Source organism: Leuciscus leuciscus, assembly GCF_965113295.1.
Source record: "Leuciscus leuciscus genome assembly, chromosome: 15".
NCBI classification, from domain to species: Eukaryota; Metazoa; Chordata; class Actinopteri; order Cypriniformes; family Leuciscidae; genus Leuciscus; species Leuciscus leuciscus.
Genome location: NC_138739.1, coordinates 14,178,568 through 14,200,798, shown reverse-complemented (window position 1 = coordinate 14,200,798; position 22,231 = coordinate 14,178,568).

The following is a 22,231-nucleotide window of genomic DNA, read 5'->3' as shown; positions in this document are numbered from 1 at the left end:
GATCGTATCTGATGAAATAGAACGGTTAAGATTAAAATTTGGACACATGCTCCTGTCCCGAGAATTTTAGGTTTATTTCGCTTTTGTGGACCTATTTTGCCAAACGCGTCACACCCGTGATTCTTCCGTTGAGAGCTTGAATAATAGACACTCCAGCCCAGTTGGTGGCGATAATGCACCTTTGCCAATTGCAAGCAAACCACGGGCATTTCATTGAATACACAGAAGAAGCCGAAGAAGAAGCGGTGGAGTAATACCGTAAAGGTGCTGCGGTCTCACAGCAAGTCAATGGAGTTGGACAAAAACTACGATAAAACCTGTTGGAATGCATCTTTTTCAGCGATTTTTGAGTGAACATATCAGTGAACACCCCCTGACCACTCGGTGAGTTTCACGTCTTTGTAAACGAAAGTTTAATGTGTTTTTAGGACGGAATAACCTAAAATTCTATTTTAGAACCTAACCGTTCTATTTCATCAGATACGATCTGTAAACAGGGCTTTAAGTGTAAAATACCGAACTTGTCCTTTAAGCTTGATAAAAATGATCATTTTAGAAGAAAATTTCAGATGGCACTTCGAGGCTTTTGCATCTGAACTCTTCATATATAGATTTGCAGTTGTCCATTGTCAGCATAAAATAATGCTAAATTCAAAACCGCATATACAGCTTTCTGCCTTAAAGAGATATGGTAGATAAATGAAGTAGTGCGGGTTTATGATTATTAACAGAGGGGGTCATTTAGTGCCACCTCAACCGTTTATTAATATGTTTTATATTCGTGTAGCGTAAGAACTTCGACTCATTTATTGACTTTATTTGATTAAAACCGAATGTTTATGTGTACATGAACTCCCTGGTGTCCGTGAAGTCAGAATCTCGGCAGGGTTGAAGTTATGGACTTCTGCATGAGTTGTGTCTGTCTGACTTCAAGTGGCGTGATGACACTTTTCTTTGTTGAAGTTGGAAATCACGACTTTCTGAGTTGAATTGAACGCAGAAGTATCTGTGTGTAAACTGTCCTGCACAGTTTCAGTCCTGTGCTCCAGACATGAATGATTGATTCTTCATATGTGTGTTGTTGAGGAGACGTGTGCTGTTAAATGCTGTTAAGACTCATGATTTCCCCCTGCTGGTGAATGAATCAGGTGAAAAGTCCCTCAGACGCACATTGAAGGAGGGACCCGAAACATATCAAACCAGAAGATCACAGAGACTGAGAATTTCACAGAGATGTGGACTTTTTTGACCACCTTCAATCACATGTAGCCGACTAAAAAGGTACTGAAATCCACCAGAACACCACACTAACCACATATTTGCTAATTGTATGCCTTTTCGTTTATCGAGTATTAGTCTATAAAGATAAGATTTATCACAAAAAAATTCTAATAAAATTAAAAACCAAACTTTTTGTTTATTTGTAGGATTAACATCCCTTCAGACTTGCCCTCACTCTGGTTTGTTCCTGATTGATGGCGGTTCAGAGCTGGAAATTAGGGTGAGATTTTTTTGGTCTACACTTTCTCTGATCTTGGGGTTCAACTTTGTCCTTCTCTTGAGAGTTAGCTGTTGAACAGTTCACCAAAACACATGATTGCATCCTCCTGGGCACTGGCATGTGGCTCTTCGCTAACAGATATCTGTAGAGCTGCGGGCTGGGCGACACCTAACACGTTCGCTAGAAACTATAGCCTACGTGTAGAGCCCGTGTCCTCCCATGTTCTCACCCTGAACGGGTAGAAGCACTGTGAGTACCGGCTCTGTCGGCTTGCTGCACCCTACTGTGGATCCTTATTGCCCCAGAGTCAAACCTGTTTAGTCCACCAACACCCTCGGCCCGGATATGGCGGAGCGTCTGGTGCCAGGCCTTTATCCGCTGAATCCTTGAGAACCGGGTCTAGGCTGGGTCTCATATGTGTGACCCTACGGGGATTGTGTCTATATTCTCCACGGCTGCTCCTAAATGGAAGACTGTGTCTTTTCCCTGGGCTAAGTCACCATTCATATGCAGTAAAACGGCAAATCATCTTGGGTTAGTCCATATGTGTATTCCCACATAACTCTTTTAAGAATGTGGCTCCTGCAGCGTTCCTCTCCCTCAGATCGGGCACACTTTCCCAGTGTTATCCAATAATCTCACTGTATGGGTTATCACGGAACAACAGTGACAGATACACTCGGTGTAAGCCCTCTCCTATCATCCTTCCAGGCAAGAAGGTGTGGAGGCTTACTCAGGGCGCTGGATGGGGTGCAGCAGCTGTGGCCCTTTAGTTGGGATTCCTATTCGTCGGTCTCGACGTGGGGTCGACTGACCAAAAGGGAACGTCTCGGCACTGGCGTCCCCCAGGGGTTTGTTCTCTCCCCACTGCTGTTCTCCCTGTGCACAAACGACTGCACCGCCAAAGACCCCTCTGTCAAGCTCCTGAAGTTTGCAGACGACACCACTTATTGGCCTTATGTTTCTGCTTACAGACTGGAGGTTAAAGAGCTGTCTGTCTGGTGCAGTCACAACAACCTGGAGCTGAACACACTCAAAACAGTGGAGATGATTGTGGACTTCAGGAGAAACATCCCAGCACTCTCCCACTCACCATTATGAGCAGCACAGTGGCAGCAGTGGAGTCATTCAGGTTCCTGGGCCTGAATTGGGACAGTCACATTGACTCCATTATGAAAAAGGCCCAGCAGAGGTTGCCCTGCCTTCTCCAGCTGAGGAAGTTCAACTCTCACAGGAGCTGCTAATACAGTTCTCTAACATCGAGTCTGTCCTCTGCACTTCTGTCACTGTCTGGTTCTGCTCAGCTACCAGTCAGACCTCTGAAGACCACAGCGGATAGTCCGGACTGCTGAGAGAATCACTGGTACACCTCTCCACACTCTCCAAGAACTCATCCAGAGTGAGTAAAAGGGCTGGCAAAATCACTCTGGACCGCTCATTTAGAAGTGTATCGTGATGCCTGTGTCTGTCATGTAAATGTTTTGTCATGTCAGAGCCAAAATACTGTCATTTGTCAAACGCCTCCACAGTGTGTGTGTGTGTGTGTGTGTGTGTGTGTGTGTGTGTGTGTGTGTGTGTGTGTCTGTGTGTGTGTGTGTGTGTGTGTGTGTGTGTGTGTGTGTTGATGTGATAAATGACATTAAAAATATCAAATGAACATTCTCTGAATGGTGAATTCCTAGTTTTGACACTAGATGGTGGTCTAACAGAGTCTCCATACTGCTTGTAGTGCACACTTTATGTATTTAATGAAATATCAGGTAATTTATCCTCCTGATGTTTCAACGCAGAAGCTGAACGCAGAATGTGCGAGACTTCCTATTTATTATCAGCTATAGAGAAATAACGAGAAGAATATATCAAAGTTCAGTGAACTTTAAACTGTTAGCTACAAACCAGCATGTTTATAGTTACTAAGATATGTAGATATGATATGTAATATGGTAATTTGGTAAGGAGGCATATGACACTGGAAGCCAGACACATTAAAAGTACAAATGGCCGTGCCTGCTCTTATCTGAAAAATAAGGTGATAATAAGGGCACATTGTGTGGGATGTTGTTCTTACAAATAATTATAATAATAATAAAGATCATGGGAAACAGCAACAGTTATTATAGTGAAATTTAATGTGTGACTTAAAAAAATAAATGACTTTTTTTTTTTTTTTTTTACTTTGAAGATCTCAAATTATAATTGTATAATAGGAACAACAACTGTACTATTTTGTGGAGAAATATAATTACCATGTTCAATCGCTCCGTGCCATGGCAATGAACATTATTAATAACCTTTATAAAAACAGTATAAGCTTTGACGCTTGACAGCAAATATAGCTACCACATTTATTCTGGGTGGGAATGTGATTAATCCCTCTAGTGGTCAAGTGTTGTTATAGTTATTTCTGAGTGTTTAAATATCTGCTTTCTTTGAGTATTAGCGCATGTTGAAGTAAAAAGAAACAGAAACTATATCTCAGCGTTGAACTGGCAGGATTGTAGAAATGCAGTTAGGGAGGTTGTTTACAATACAGAAGCATTAGATTGGGAACACATATAGGTTTGATGAAGGATATTATTTACGATTAGGAACATGGCAGCTATGAAATTATTCATTGTCAACACAAAGAACTTCGAATAATTTTCTTTATTTGATTAAAAATTAATGTTCTTGTGTACATCTCCCTGGATGAAGCCATGTTCACGTGACGTCATCTTGGCAGCATCAAAGTTAATATTGTCTTCCGCATGAGCTGTAAATCTGACTTCATGTCACTTTTCTTAGAAGTTGAAAAAAAACATCAGAAAATCTGAGAGTAAACAGTTTCAGTCCTGTGCTCCGTTCAAGAATGATTCCTAAAATAATGTGTGTTGTTGAGGAGATGTGCTGTAATTTTAAGTGAGCAGATTTTCACCTGAATGAAGATGAAAGGTCCCTCAGACACACATTGAAGGAGGGAACCGAGACATCAAACCAGAAGATCACAGAGACTGAGAAAAGCACAGAGATGTGGAGATGTGGGCACTTTGACTAGTAAACAACCACTCAGAGCACCCAGGTAGCCTATTCACATCCACTAGAACACTGCACTAACTAGCCTACATATTTGCTAATAGGGATATTAATTTATCTTTAAAAAAAGATTAAAAACAAGTGGTTTGTATTATTAGTAGGATCAACACTTCTTCACCCACACCTGTGTTTTGTTCCCTGATTCGTCATCATCCTACAGAACTGGAGCAGGAGTGGATATCTTGAGCTGTCCTCATCACTGCATCTGGACTTTACCACTATCAAGGAAACTTAAGGTGAGATTTTCTATCTAATTATGTTCTTGATCTAATTCAATGAATTTCTACCTTTATGTTTTATGGACAAAACCACTGTTATGCTACTGGAAAAAAAATCAAGGTTGTTAGGAGCGTTTAGTTAGTTTCTCGTCCATACTGATGAAAACTAAATAAATTAACAACTATCAAACATAAATTGTAAGTCATACATTGCATTTATCCTTAAAATTACGCAGACACTGTCAGAAAAATGATATGACCTTTGTAAGAATATGACCCTGAGAGTGTCACACTGCTTAACTGCAGGATCACTGCATGAGTATTGATCATCACGCACGCAAAGTATATTATATTTTTGTTAAACACCAGTGCTGAGTTCAGTATATTTTAGTGAAACAGGTTTTCTGTAGAGCAGAAGTCGACAGTTTCATGTGAGCAGGAATGGAAAAAGTCCTTCAACCACAGGCTATTCACAGACTATTCACACCTCAGACAGAGACGATCACAAACTGACATCAAACACACACGTCCATCAGCAGAAACACTCATGCACAAGCTGTCCATCCACCCAGCAGATCAAACCACATTTCTGTTCAGATGCGAATACATGAGACCACAGTGTTCATGAGTGTTTTGCATCTGTGTTTTTCATGAGATTACACGCATGTTCCCTTTAAGACTTTAAAAGTCAAACATGAAATGCTCCAATCAATCATATGATTTAATTGGTTAAAAAGGCAAGTTTGTTTTAAGTTTTTAGGAGACCACTTCATTTAATACTTTAAATGTTGATCCTGCTCTACGTCTGCTGGGACGTCCTGATACAATATGGTGATTCTCAACAAAAACTCAACCATAGACTCGGACTCGACGCTGGTCTCACAGTTTGGTCTTGTACTTATAAAAAGACTGAAGTTTGTTCATCTTCTCATTGTGATTGGTGCATAATCCACATGATCCTCCTCTTCAACTTTCTGTAAAAACACAACACAAGAAATATAGTTTTGTATAGTTACTGTATATAGTTTTTCTAATAACATTTATCAGCACTGCATGCAAACTTAAACATCTTGAGGAAATGACATCAAACAACATCTTCTATATCATTGGTTCTCAACCGGTTCTGCTAACATGTTAATCTGACACAATAACGTAAATTTATTAGGCTTAACAAAACATCATTTGTTTAAATGTTTTCATCAATGTAATTACAATCCTTTATAGATGAAGTTTAGAGGTCCTGCTGTCTTTCAGTGTTTCTCAGTTGCTTTAAAAATGTATTACATCTCAAATTAAAAATTGCTTGCTAAAAATGTAATCTGTGATGTGATCCAAACAACACAATAGGAAAATAACATAAGTTTTTCTTGCAATGATAATCTAATGGCTTTTATTAAACATCTGATTTGGTGCTGTTGTATTTGATGGATCATTATACAGTCAAAAACATAATTGCATCTCACTCACTGCTGAAATAATACAGAGAAACACAACATAACTTAATAATACATTGTCTTACCGTTTTCTGTGCGTTTCTTTTGTAGAACGCTGGTTCAGCGTAAGTGATCTCGTCTTCACGAGTCTCGACTGTTTCAACAATAATAGATGCATTAAAACAACAAACCTCAAAACTAATTAGATCTAATTCTTTAACATACTGTATTATTATTATGGCCATCAAAGTTAAAGCATACATGGAATAATTATGGAACATGTAAAATTCTGTTCATAAAGTGGAGAAAGCTTTTGTATTTTCAATCTTTTGGTGCAATTTGAGAAAAAATTTGATCTGTTTTTTCTTCTTTTTTTTTTTTAAACACAAACTACACATATTATTTTGTTTTCTTTTCATATAAATAATCTCAAAGGTGTTAACTACAAAATAATGACAATTATTATTTTTAAAATATATTTAGGGCTATCCGTTGACTAAATATTTAGAGTATATTTAAGGGTATAAAGTTGTGTTTATTATAATGTTTAAAATCAGTAAGTAACACTTGCCTTCCCTGTCAATTTTTCTACATTTCCTGCAGATCCAGAAGATCCCGAATCCAGCAACAATCATCAGAGATCCAGCAGAGATCAACACTATCAGAGACACTGAGACTGGAGGAACTGAAGGAGAGAGTGTGTCTGGGGCTGTAATGATAAAGATAGAAGTGAACGCATCAGTCTGATCTCCAACAGAAGACAGAGATCAGGTCAGTAAATACACACACATATCATCAGTGCTGTGGTACCTGCACATGTGTGACAGAGTGTGTTGATGTCCAGATGTGTGGTCTGGTTGCTGATGGGATTGTTCAGCACACAGCTGTAGGTGTTTTTATCCTGATATTCCACCTCCAGAGGTAGAGAGAGACTGATGCTGAGATCACACACACTGATGCTGGACAATACACTGATTCCTTTGTACCAGGAGAGAGTCGCATCACTCACATTCAACACTGATGAACACACCAGTGAACAATTTGATGACGATGATGAATAACAGTGTGAAGAGTCTCTGCTGATGACAGGAACAGGCAGACGAGCTGAGAAAGGTGAGATAAATAAACAGAAATATGGATAAATCAGTGTTAATTTTGATTAATTGTGTTGATGAGCAGTGATTGTCTCATCTTAAACTATAACATAATTAAACATTTCAATATGTAAATGGATAATAAAAGAAGCGCAGAAGGAATTACATCTCGACTCACCATAGACAGAAACACTGAATGTTTTTGATGTCAGTGTCGCTCCAATTATCTCTACTTCATAATCTCCAGTATGTTCAGTTGTGGTGTTTGTGATGGTCAGAGATCCAGTTTGATCGTCCAGCTTCAGTCTGTCTCTGAATCTCTCATCAGGACCATCATATGTGGAGATCCCATGTTTTCTACTGATTTCAGCTATAAAATACTTTTCAGCTCCATATTTCCACAGTATGCTATTGTATTCTTCATGTATTTCAGTAACATTAGAGTTAAGCTTGACAGAATCTCCCTCCATCACTGACACTGACTGTATTTCATTTGTTTCGGCAGCAAACACTCCTGATGAACATGAACAGGTTTTCAGATTAATGCTCATGTTGGTTTAGAAAGTCTGAGATCAGTTTGTAACCTTTAACATCAGCAGAGACTACAAACTAAATGAAATGGCATATAAATGAACAGGCAGAATGTGAGAGAATCAATAATTTCGTCTTTTAATGAGTTTTAAATGAATTGCTGAAGAATCAAATAATAATTATATGATAAATTAAATACAGCTTGAAAGTACAAGTTTAAATATGCTACATATTTTCAACACATTTTTAATTACTGAATCGCCATGACTTTTGTAGTTGTGTTTATGATTACTGCAGAAGTATTTAAAATTATGTAAATGATTTTTTAGACATTTCATGGGGGGATTTGCATTTGTAATCATTGAAATTAAAATACCTAAACCAACAAGAGATTTGATCGCAGTGGATGAAAATAATCTAATTTGAACCGCCGCAGGAGTTTATTACTCTGATATGTAAATAAACAACACAAATATGTTTATAACTTACCGATCAGACGGCAGAAGCACAAACAGAACAAAACAAACATGTGAAACATTTGCAGCTGTTCAGTGAAACGCCTGATCTGATAAGACTATCAATGAAAGCACAACAGATCTTAACAAACACAAGCTTGTGAATCCTCCCCCGACAGAGTCTGAGGCCCCGTCCACACTACTGCGTTTTCGTTAAAAAAAACGGAGACCTTTTGCTACGTTTGCACCTCTCGTCCACACTAAAACGGCAAAAACGGAGACCCAAAACGGAGAAGTTTAGAAACGCTGCCGACCCGTTTTTTGGTTTTGAATCTCCGGAGGGCGTTTTAGTGTGGACGGGTCAAAACGGAGGACTTTAGAAACGATGACGTAGTAGAGGCTCACGCTCGGCTCTATGATTGGGTGTCATCAGTCATGGCGTATATCTTTGCTAGCAGCTGTTGTGCAAGTAAATTCTGCATTTTACAATGCTATAACTGCCTACATGCGCCGGAGGCAAGCTATCATTCGAGCGATCTGTGACAATTCCCGTGTGCAGCGGCGGGATAATTTTATCAATGAAGTTGTTTACACCGGCACGCGCATGCCCAGTGTTGGTGAATGGTCACGTTATCCGCGTTTTCAGTCGTTTAAATGTGGACGGAGATCAATTTTAATACGCAGCTAAAACACTGGTGTGGACGGAGATCGTATTCGTTTTAATTCTCCGTTTCTAAACGAAAATGCAGTAGTGTGGACGGGGCCTGACCCTCCTAATACACACACACACACACACACACACACACACACACACACACACACACACACACACACACACACACACACACACACACACACACACACACACACACACACACACACACACACACACACACACACACACACACACGTTACATATACATATGTCATATAAAATCTACATTTCATGGTAAAATAGAGAGTAACTCGTGATTTAAAATTGTTGTATATACAGTGGGGAGAACAAGTATTTGATACACTGCCGATTTTGCAGGTTTTCCCACTTACAAAGCATGTAGAAGTCTGTAATTTGTATCAAAGGTACTCTTCAACTGTGAGTGATGGAATCTAAAACAAAAATCCAGAAAATCACATTGTATGATTTTTAAGTAATTAATTTGCATTTTATTGCATGACGTAAGTATTTGATACATCAGAAAAGCAGAACTTAATATTTGGTACAGAAACCTTTGTTTGCAATTACAGAGATCATACGTTTCCTGTAGTTCTAGACCAGGTTTGCACACGCTGCAGGAGGGATTTTGGCCCACTCCTCCATACAGACCTTCTCCAGATCCTTCAGATTTCGGGGCTGTCGCTGGGCAATACGGACTTTCAGCTCCCTCCAAAGATTTTCTATTGGGTTTAGGTCTGGAGACTGGCTAGGCCACTCCAGGACCTTGAGATGCTTCTTACGGAGCCACTCCTTAGTTGCCCTGGCTGTGTGTTTCGGGTTGTTGTCATGCTGGAAGACCCAGCCATGACCCATCTTCAATGCTCTTACTGAGGGAAGGAGGTTGTTGGCCAAGATCTCGCAATACATGGCCCCATCCATCCTCCCCTCAATACGGTGCAGTCGTCCTGTCCCCTTTGCAGAAAAGCATCCCCAAAGAATGATGTTTCCACCTCCATGCTTCACGGTTGGGATGGTGTTCTTGGGGTGGTACTCATCCTTCTTCTTCCCCCAAACACGGCGAGTGGAGTTTAGACCAAAAAGCTATATTTTGGTCTCATCAGACCACATGACCTTCTCCCATTCCTCCTCTGGATCATCCATATGGCCATTGGCAAACTTCAGATGGGCCTGGACATGCACTGGCTTGAGCAGGGGGACCTTGTGTGCGCTGTAGGATTTTAATCCATGATGGCGTAGTGTGTTACTAATGATTTTCTTTGAGACTGTGGTCCCAGCTCTCTTCAGGTCATTGACCAGGTCCTGCCGTGTAGTTCTGGGCTGATCCCTCACCTTCCTCATGATCATTGATGCCCCACGAGGTGAGATCTTGCATGGTGCCCCAGACCGAGGGAGATTGACCGTCATCTTGAACTTCTTCCATTTTCCAATAATTGCGCCAACAGTTGTTGCCTTCTCACCAAGCTGCTTGCCTATTGTCCTGTAGCCCATCCCAGCCTTGTGCAGGTCTACAATTTTATCCCTGATGTCCTTACACAGCTCTCTGGTCTTGGCCATTGTGGAGAGGTTGGAGTCTGTTTGATTGAGTGTGTGGACAGGTGTCTTTTATACAGGTAACGAGTTCAAACAGGTGCAGTTAATACAGGTAATGAGTGGAGAACATGAGGGCTTCTTAAAGAAAAATGAACAGGTCTGTGAGAGACGGAATTCTTACTGGTTGGTAGGTGATCAAATACTTATGTCATGCAATAAAATGCAAATTAATTACTTAAAAATCATACACTGTAAAAACTAAAGGAGCCTCAAATATCCTGTCAGATACTCAAGGAACTTCAAAATGTAATTTACAGTTTTTTCCAACTGCTTACACACAAAATCTTTTCATGTCACACAATTTTTGAAACCTCTCACTCAAAGTGCAAAACTACATACCAAATCTCCAAAACCATAAGCTATTTCTCAGCCTTTGACTCAGTTTTCAATTGCATTAAACACTTTTTTCAAAACACTACACACAATTCTCTACCTAAAACACAAAAATCTATCAGAAAGTGACTTGCTTTCCTTTTCCAAACACAACCAATCAAAATGCTACACTTATTCACCAGGTCACACAGACACACTCCTCACGTGTGCAAACACTAATTGCTTAACTGATCACTAACCAATCACTGCTTTACTGTAGTATAGGCCTAAATAGGTCAAAGGTCAGATGATCTGTTTTGGTCCCATATTTTCTGTAGAAACATATTTTCTGTTTCTACATTGCATTGGTGTTTACAGTGTACTTGTTACATCAGATTACTTTCACTGTAGAACATTGTATTGAAATGTAGATATAAACCTATGAAAGACCAAAGAGCTTTTGATTTAGAACAACAGTGTTTACGTGGTATATCCAAAAATGTACTATTATGAAAGAAGTGTTTGCCATTTGATGCAAATGCTTCATTCGGGCTTGTGTTTATGGCATTTTGAATGCAGTGTTACATTTTGAAGGAGATGTGAGGCATTTTGCATTTTGTGTGTGCAGTTTTGAGAATTGTGTGTAGAGTTTTGAAAAAAGGAGACTTAGTTTTGAAAACGTGTGTAAGCAATTGGTAAAAACTGTAAGTGCCTCAAAGCTCTTTCTCCTATAGTAGGGGGTTACTGGTGGAGCATTGACAATCTTTGAGGTTCTTGCTGGAACTTATGGGATCCTTTAAGCACTTTGTATTTAGTTCAGAGGTTCTGGAGTCACCTTTTCATTACCATGAGACCTCGAAGTGCTTTGGGGGAAAACAGAGGAACTTGAATGCGATAAAAGGGTTACTGGAAGATCTTTTAACATTTAATTGGTTCCTGGAAGATCTCTTATGTTAAAGCCAGCATCTGGAGGAACCCAATGGTTCAGTAAGGCCAGAATAAGATTATTAATATCCTATTATTATTATTATTATTATAGGCTACTTAAGTTTGATTCAGTATACATACCCAGGTGAAAAAGACGTAGGCTACTATTAAATGTATTAAAAATGTACTTGAGTGTGTTTTTAGTAGACCTACAATACAAATATACTTTAATGCATTTGTAATACATTTAACAGTAGCCTACATCTTTTCACCTGGGTAGCTTACATTTATTTAGTATAGGCCTATTTTATTGATTAATTTAAACCTTAAACTACAACACTAAATACTAATAATATTAATAATATGAAGAAGAAGAATGAATGAATGAATGAATGAGGCATTTATATAGCGCTTTCATATGTACTACTGTACACCCAAAGCGCTTTACAATCATATCAGGGAATCTCTCCTCAACCACCACCAGTGTGCAGCATCCACTTGGATGATGCGACGGCAGCCACAGTACAACGGCGCCAGTGCGCTCACCACACACCAGCTATAGGTGGAGAGAGGAGAGAGAGTAATAGAGCCAATTCAATGTAAGGGGATTATTAGGAGGCCATGATTGGTAAGGGCCAATGGGTGGAATGTGGCCAGGACACCGGGGTTACACCCCTACTCTTTACGAGAAATGCCATGGGATTTTTAATGACCACAGAGAGTCAGGACCTCGGTTTTACGTCTCATCCGAAAGACGGAGAACCAGGAGGACCAGGAGGAGAAAAGTTTTAAGTTAAAAGTTTTATTCTGTCACGGAACTGCTGCTCTCTCCTCTGCTGTCGTCGCTTCAGTGATGCTCGCGCGCATCAAAGCTCAGCTGGGTTTGAAAGTAACGGCTCCTCTCATCAAAGCTTCCGCCGTTTGTTCGGCTCTCCGTTACAAGGTTTGTAAACTCGCCAAATAAATATAAATACAGAGTCTACTCACTATATATTCAATCACACATATATATAAACTAAATTTATTATACAATACTACGTTTTTACAGTGTTTACCACTCGTTTATTGCACAGTATCTGGTATGAAGGTTTTAGCCGCGATGCTAACTAATCTAATGAACATATGGAAATCATTGACTCATCGTCTTAAATTGTTTTAGCCATTCAATTCAACGTATATTGTGTACAACTGTAACACAATAACTAATATAAATTTAACTAATAACTAATTTAGCTGATTCCTGCTGTCGTCATTGGTGTTTGTTATGAATAACAAAAGTGGTTAATATAATGTTAGTTTGGTCTGTTTTTGTTTACTTACTACAGGTGCCCTCATTCTCTCAAATACCATTTTAAAGTGAATGGATATAATCAGCTTTGTTCTTTTGTTTCCCCAGAAGAACCATTACATTTCTAAAATAATCTGAACATTTCAGAGGCAACATTGAATTACAGTAAGTTACACCACATACAGGTACTTTATTACTATGAACTTTCTCTGTGTGAAATTGTATTGTTTGACTGTAGGCTACTCCTGTTTTTTAATCAGTTATTCTCTGAAAATATTCCCTCATGCTCTCAAATCTCATTCATGTTACTCAGAAATATAATATCACAGGTTTGGAGCCAATAATGCTATGCATTTTTTTATAGGCTATACCTTAATCATTTGCATTTGAATATAAGACATTTGAACTCTAAATTATAACTTCAAGTTTAGTCTTTTTAGACAAAAAAGCTAGCCTATTATATGGCTTCAGAAGACTTACAACACAAATTATAACACATGAGTTGTGGACTCATTATTTTTAAAATTAATTTTTCATATTTTTACGATCTTTTCTGGGACATTTTTGGAGCTTAAAGGAACACTCCACCATTTTTTTAAATAGGGCTTATTCACCTTCTTTCCTACATTTAGATAGGTGGGCAAATGCATTTTTGTCTCAGTGCATGCATTGTTTTAGTTTGACAGGGTTGGCGCTAGCTTAGCTTAGCATAATGAATGGAATCCTTTGTTGCCAGCTAGCATGTCCTGAGTAAAAGTGATATAAAAAAACCACCTAATTACTTCTTGTGGCCTGCGTATTCACAACAAGTACAAATAGCGATGCAGATTAACACTAGGCGATTTCCTATGCAGATTTTGACTTGGGACTATATTAGGGGGAAGCACAGGCGAAGCACTGCTACTTGGGCGCAGAGATATCACGCCCAAGTAGCAGTGCTTCGCCTGTGCTTCCCCCTAATATAGTCCTTAATATATAAGTCAATATCTGCCTAGGAAATCGCCAAGTGCTAATCTGCATCGCTATTTGTACTTGTTGTGAATACGCACGCCACAAGAAGTAATTAGGTAGGTTTTTTTTTTTAATATCACTTTTATTCAGGACATGCTAGCTGGCAACAAAGGATTCCATTCATTATGCTAAGCTAAGCTCACGCCGACCCTGTCAAACTAAAACAATGCATGCACTGAGACAAAAATGCATTTGCCCACCTATCTAAATGTGGGAAAGAAGGTGAATAAGCCCTATTTAAAAAAACGGTGGAGTGTTCCTTTAACATAATATTTATAAATTTTTACATAAATTGTTGCATTGAATTGAACTAGACAAGTGTACATAAGAATGGTTTAATTAATGATTTACACAATTTTTTGCTGCTTGTTTCATGTAGTGAAAGCGAACGGTGACTGGGGTTGCATTATGCCTGAGATCTGCTTTTGGGTTCCACAGACAGAAAGTCAAACAGGTTTAAAATGTCACAAGGCTGAGGAAATTATTTTAAGTTCACAACTATCACTTTAATAACATTACTAACAGTACATTTTGTTCTTTGCAGGGATCTCGGTAAGTTGAAATACAAGTTTGAACAAGAATAAAAATCCTCCTGTAGACCTGAAAATCACTGAAGTGCCTGGACCATCCACCAGAAAAGAGGAAAAACAAACGGGAAATGAAGCTGATGCTCCTTTTCACTTTTCTAACTCGTTAAGTACCTAACTCGTAAGATTTTATTATTGATTGCATTTTATGTTGCAGCGAGTAAAGGTGCAGTCACATTTGTGAATTTCATGAAATTACACAGGCAAAAAGGTCCATTGACCATTGTCAGCAGTGTAGTGATGTAATGTATGAAGCACAGCTCACACAGGAGTCACTTTCTAGCAGCTTTCTGTTGGTCAAATCCAGTGAATTCCAGTGACCACCTTGGTCCCATAGTGACATTTTTGACCACACATGAAATTGCTGATCGTGTGGATTCTTATTGAAATTACTGGAATTCACCAGTGAAAATTCACAGAACAACAGCTAATTTTACTGCACCTTACCCCGTTAAAATGGAAAATGTTTTCTGCTTGTTGTGACATAAGGAATACTATTTCCGGGTCGAAGCCTCTACTTCTACTTCCTCTATCTTGTTTCTAGTGAGAATACTCAACAACCATTTATGAGCACTGTTGATTCAAGTCACACATTTAAACTTTTCAAAAGCCATAGTGTACATTACAGTCTCCAGTCTAACGGCATCCCAGACTTCAACATTTTATGATTCAAAATAGCTGAATAACTAACCATCTGAGATTTCAGAATAGAGATAAAGGTTAGGATCATAATTTTCAGGAATATTACAGCACCATGAGTGTATATTAGCACTGTTTGTTGTTTGTTTTTGGCATCTGATAGAGCTTTTGGACTTGGAAACAGGGACATCAGACTTAACAAGTGGACTGAAACACAAATGTTTTAAAGTTAAGTGAAGATGGACATTTTTTATTTAAAAATTTACATTGATTTATTACATGGAACATGTGTTTCCATGCATTTTGTTGAGATGTCTTTTCTTGTGTAGCCTATTGTATGGTTGATTATTCATGTTGCTTATGTATTATACTATTTTTTTTTGTGTATTCATTGATATTCATCTATTACTAGCTTTTTTCCCATGTGCATGGAAGTGTATGTATTAAAATGGATCTAAAATATGTAATAAACAATTCTTATTTTGTATTTGGTTCAGTTTGTTTATTATAATATAAGTCAATGGTAACCATAGTAACAACATGAAATTAAATAAATAAAACATTTAAATTTGGTTCCTGGAGGCACCCAAAGTGGTTCCACACAGTACCTTATATAAGAGTTCCTCAGAGAACCACCCCTTTTTACAGGGTGCCTAGAGGATCTACAGATGGTACCGCCGGTGTGGCAAAGTGAAGAACCCCAAAAGGTTCCTCCAGGCACCTTTTATTTTTACAGTGTATGATAAAAATGATAGATTTCTACATGCTTTGTAAGTGGGAAAACCTGCAAAATCGGCAGTGTATCAAATTCTTGTTCTCCCCACTGTCTAAATATGAGACCTGCGCATTTTGACTAATGGCTTTCCATGACTTTTGTAGATGTTTATTACTAGGCTACTTTTATTATTATTATTATTAAGAATTGGAGACCTGAATTCAAAGTTAGTATTTCACAATATTCATGATTCTTTTTAACAGCAGATTAAAGTCTAATTCAAACAGTATCAGCCACTTTATTGCTCTGAAATAGAAAACAAGCCATGAAAATGTTTTTTATAACTCACCGATCAGACTCCAGCAGCTCAAACAGAATAAAACACACGTGTGAAACATTTTCTTCAGTAGTTCAGTGTGTGATGAAACTATCCACTGAAAACGCTCAGTATATATGTGAATCCTCCCACGACACAGTTTGACCCTCCTAGTTTCTCTCGCTGTTAGGGTTGGGAACCGAAATCCGGTTCTTATCCAGAACCGGTAGTGTTTTTTTGAAAAATACCGGAACCGTGCGAAATTCCTATGTTTCGGTTCCAAAAACGGTTCTGTGCCGATGTGTGGGCGAAGTGCTGGCAGCTTATCCTTTAATGGCGACGTCTCACACTCACCTCATGAATATTAAAATAGTAATGAAAGCACTCGCGCTTGAGAGAGAGAGAGAGAGAGAGAGAGAGAGAGAGAGAGAGAGAGAGAGAGAGAGAGAGAGAGAGAGAGAGGATCTCGATCTCGATTCAAACACCCACGCGATCTTATTCCTGACAAAAACTTCACACTGGAACATTCAAATCTGTTTGCGCTGTCGCTGAGAGAGCAGTTGTCAATATGAAACAGCTTTACTTTCACAATTTTTTCAACAACACGAGTATCGGTATTTTGGTGTTACAAATATTCAAATGATCACAGAAGTAGGCTACTAAAATAAAAGTTTATAGTTCGAGAATAAACACTGATGTCTACAGTAGCAACCAAAATAGAGTAAATCACCTTTTGAAAGTCGCTTCAAATAACGAAAATTCGCTTCAGAATTTACTAAATGTATATAATGAGCGAGTACATCATGAATGCCTTTTTTCAAACCGTGTTTTTGTCTTATCCTGAATCACTTCGGTCTACGGTAAGCCTGTAATAAGCGTTTGTACTCGGACTACTTTACACCGGCACCGCTGCGGAGTAGCACAGTGCCTGAGTGACTCACCCGCGTCATAGAAATAAACAGAGAAGTAGCTCCGGCAACACGAATGTTCTTCCGCAAGACGCATGCAGTTCTGTTTATTTAACTGCTAGAGCGCTGATTCATCCAGTAATGAAGTGAAGTCTTTATAAATCAATCATTAAAATCAAATATTATGTTTCACCTGTCTGGATCTTACGTGTGTGTTCAAGCATATTCTACCCCTTCTGAGAGGGTATTCTCCACTGCTGGAGATACAATAAATATAGGAGAGGTCCCAAATTATTCTAGAGAATTCAGAAATATTTATTTTCCTTCATAAAAATTTATTATTTTTGCAAAAATTTGCTAAATAATATGTTGAATTTGTTGACATTACCAGTCTGTTAAACTCATTTGACAAGTATAAGAAATAAACACAAACAGGATTGTGCATTTTCCCCTTACTACTATTTTTTATTTTTTATTAGTTGTTTTAATAATTTGTATTGAATGGAAACCGAAACCGGAATCGTTTGGTGGAACCGGAATCTGAACCGGAAAAAATGTCTTATGATTCCCAACCCTTCGCTGCATTTGCACATGATTATAGTTCATCTGGCCTTATTAAGACTTTAACTGTTCTTAATGGGTGGAATTTAATTTTTATAATTTAACATAGTCTACTTCTGGAAGAGAGTTGACTTAGTTCAATGGCTAAAAGTAGAAGAATATTTTGTGAATTGTGGACAAACTACATTTCATGGTAACATAGAGAGTAACTCTCTATTAGTGATTTATTTATTCAGTTCACAATTTTAGTAAATGGAAAAACCGTTAAAATCATGTATGATCTCACATTACCATTTTTTTAAAGCTCTGGCTCTGAGTCAAACTGAGATCTGCTGTGGTTGGTTTTCTTCAGAAATGTGGTTTGATTTGGACAAACATCTTGCGTGTGTTTTGTTTTTATTTCTGTCAGGGCTTGGTTGGAAGGAGACAGTTGAAGGTCTTATTTGCAAAGCGGTAATTATTAAATACAGTTTAGGAAAACCACTGGAGGACAGCAAACCAAACCATACATGTATTAAACACATAAAAAGCAAAATGCACCTGATGCACATTATTGTTCTTCATTTTCCAGAAGTAGTTTAAAAATCTTGCTGTATTTTTACATCTTGCTCTGATGAAAGGGATTTCCCACGAGGACTTGAAAGCTCCATGATATGATCCTGGAGGAGACAGAGAAGTTTGCCTTCTTTAATGATGGACCTTGATATCTCTCAATAATAAAACCATCTCTGGATCCAGTGTTTTTAACAGATGCCAGTGAGCAGAGTTTATGTAAAATATTTAGTGAACACTATTTGAGTTTATGCGTATATGAGGAGGGGGGTGTATATATGATGTTCATTAAGATTCAGATCATCCACGAGACTTGTGCATGTTTGTCTGATGAGTGAAAGTGTGAATCAATGATGTTCTTCTGCTGTTTGTTTGCATTATGAGTCCAGACATATTTCTCTACCGACAATCTTTATGATCTGTACAAAAACATTTACACAGTAGGCCTACTGTCCTGTTCTGTATATATTATTTGTACCACTATCAAAAGCTGTAATGCTGTTTAGCTGCTGTTATTCAAAACCACCAGATGGCGCCACTCAATATCGAGAATGAGAGAATGAAATATGAGTCAAAGTAAAATCGATTATCAGTCAATCTCTAATAATAAATTTAATTATATCTATTTATCATTACAGCTTCAGGTCTGTCTTCTGGTCCTATAGCAGGATTATGTGTTGTTGTTCTGCTGGTGATTTACTATCACTGCACTCTCTGTGGAAATATGTAACAGTTTTATAGAGATTGTTACAACTAATGTGATATCAGACACCACTGTCTTAAAAAAAAAAAAAAATTGATCTTACACTCTTTAAAGATCTCACATTATGATTTTGTAGGAACAATAACTTCGAGAATAATGTGGGAAATATGATTCTCATGGTTGACTGCTTTATGGTTTAGTATCTGTTTTTCTTTTTAGTATTATTATTATTTATTAATACCCTAATCAAAGGAATAATATAAGAAAGAGTAGATGCTTGGTGTTGTAGAAAAATTGATAGTTTGATTTTCCATTAACTTTCTTAGACATTGTGTGGTTTTAAGCGTTCGTTTCTCTTCTGGAATTTATGTGTTTGTACACCTGGCGTAAGCAAGACACACACAGTAAGACAAATGGTTAAGAACCTTTAACTCTTTAGGTATGGAAGATAATTTAGCCAAGGGGGGTTAGAGGGGTCATTCTATTCTAAATCAGCTAGATGTGGCCATGCTGGGTAAGTGGAAAACTACAGAGGAAAGACCTTGAAGAAGGAGTATAAGAAGGGAATTTCCTGGGCTGGGTGTCAGGTCTTGCTCACGTCACGGGGTAGCTGCTGTGATTTTGTGACTAAGCCTCTTGCAAGAGAATAAATATCTTTTAAAATACAATTTGATTCTTGGTGTCTCTTATGCAGTGATGATGATTGTTTAATTATTGTTTTTGCCACAACACTTGGCAAAATTTTATGATTATTAACAGAGGGGATCATTTAGTGCCACCTCAACCGTTTATTAATATGTTTTATATTCATGTAGCGTAAGAACTTTGACTCATTTATTGACTTTATTTGATTAAAACCGAATGTTTATGTGTACATGAACTCCCTGGTGTCCGTGAAGTCACAATCTCGGCAGTGTTGAAGTTATGGACTTCAGCATGAGTTGTGTCTGTCTGACTTCAAGTGGCGTGATGACACTTTTATTTGTTGAAGTGAAATCGTGACTTTCTGAGTTGAATTGAACGCAGAAGTATCTGTGTGTAAACTGTCCTGCACAGTTTCAGTCCTGTGCTCCAGACATGAATGATTGATTCCTCATATGTGTGTTGTTGAGGAGACGTGTGCTGTTAAATGCTGTTAAGACTCATGATTTCCCCCTGCTGGTGAATGAATCAGGTGAAAAGTCCCTCAGATGCACATTGAAGGAGGGACCCGAAACATATCAAACCAGAAGATCACAGAGACTGAGAAGATCACAGAGTTGTGGGCTTTTTTGACCACCTAGCAATCACATGTAGCCGACTAAAAAGGTACTGAAATCCACCAGAACACCGCACTAACCACATATTCGCTAATTGTATGCCTTTTCGTTTATCGAGTATTAGCCTAAAGATAAGATTTATCAAAAAAAAAAAAAAAAAAGGGTAACACTTTATTTTACAGTGTCCTTGTTACATATGTTACATGTAATTACCGTAGTAATAAGAGTAAATTATGCATAATTACATGCAATTAATCCTAAACCAAAACCTAATCCTACCCTAACCCTATAGTAAGTACATGTTGTTAATTATTATTACTCAGTACTTAAATATATATTTACTGTAACAATGACACCTTAAAATAAAGTGTAACCAAAAAAATTCGTATAAAACTAAAAACCAAACGGTTTGTTTATTTGCAGTATTAACATCCCTTCAGACTTGTCCTCACTCTGGTTTGTTCCTGATTGATGGCGGTTCAGAGCTGGAAATTAAGGTGAGATTTTTTTTACTCGGAAAAAGAGAGAAAAGGAATTTGTAGCTTTAACAAAGATAAATTGTGTTAATTAATTATATTTAATTCATACAATGAACACTATGCAGTGCTATCTTATATTTGATTATTCAATTTCTGTACCTGAAAAATATAAAGCACTTCTTATTAAATTTGTATATTTGTTCTACTGTATTTATTAGGGCCCAAGCACTGATGGTGCGAGGACCCTCTTGGAATTGCTCAGTTTATTATTATTATTATCAATGCTTTTCTAGATAATTCTTTCTTCTTATATGAAGGAGTTTTCATATAGTGATCATTTCACATGGCATTATGGATCAGGTGTCACACTACATGCCGACAAAGACAAAACACTGTAACACTGTCAACACTGGAAATCAGAAGGTTTTTGATTGAATTTTAATTTATGTGAATTTTCACTCTTTCACTCTCTTCAAACTGATAAAAACTAAAGAAATTAAGAACCATCAACCATTTATAAGAAATTGTAAATCATACATTGCATTTAATCTTAAAATGACCCGGACATTTACAGAAAAAAATGACCTTTAAATAAAGGTATCAAATAATATTTTTTCTTAGAAAGAACTCTTAGAGCTGGAAATAACTACTGAAACCAGCACTGCTGAACTTCACCATCACTGCATAAGTAAATAAGATCATGATGCATATGTGATATGAGATATAAGTATATGATATTTTCTTATTTCAAAGTAATATCTCTGTATAAGATCTTTTTTTTAAGATCTTTTTGTCAAATACCAACATTGATGAGTTCAGTATTTTGTAAAGCAGGTTTTAAAATAGTCACATGGTTTCCTCTTAATTTCATCTCTGTTTTGTGTTATCTGAAGTAAATCTGCCCATCTTACTCTCTGATTGTGAATGCAAATGATCTGATACGGGTGATGATTTACCATAGTTGTGTGAGCTTATTGATTTTATTTTTTTAATTTGATTGGTATTTTTCTTTTTTAAACGATTTTATTAGAGAATGTTCAGCTCTGTATTTTTTGTATTGCTGCTTTAAGCTTAATGCAAAACATTTGCTTCACTTCACTGAATAAAATAATAAAAAATTAATAAACAATATATTCGTTTGTTGCTATTGTTGGGTTTGTTCAGTCTGTAAAATGACAGATTAACATGAGAGCTCAGTCCCATTAAAGCGCTGATGGAAGTGGAAAGCTCTAGTCGTGTGAAAATGAAAGAATACTGATAATTTTCCATAATGACCAACACATTTATCAAGAGTTAGTAGGTTGTTAGTAGGTGTGGAGCTCACACTACTATAATGCTGTTTTAGCAGCTGTTAAAAAAAATACAAATACAAATCCATCAGATGGCGTCATTTATCAGTTAAAT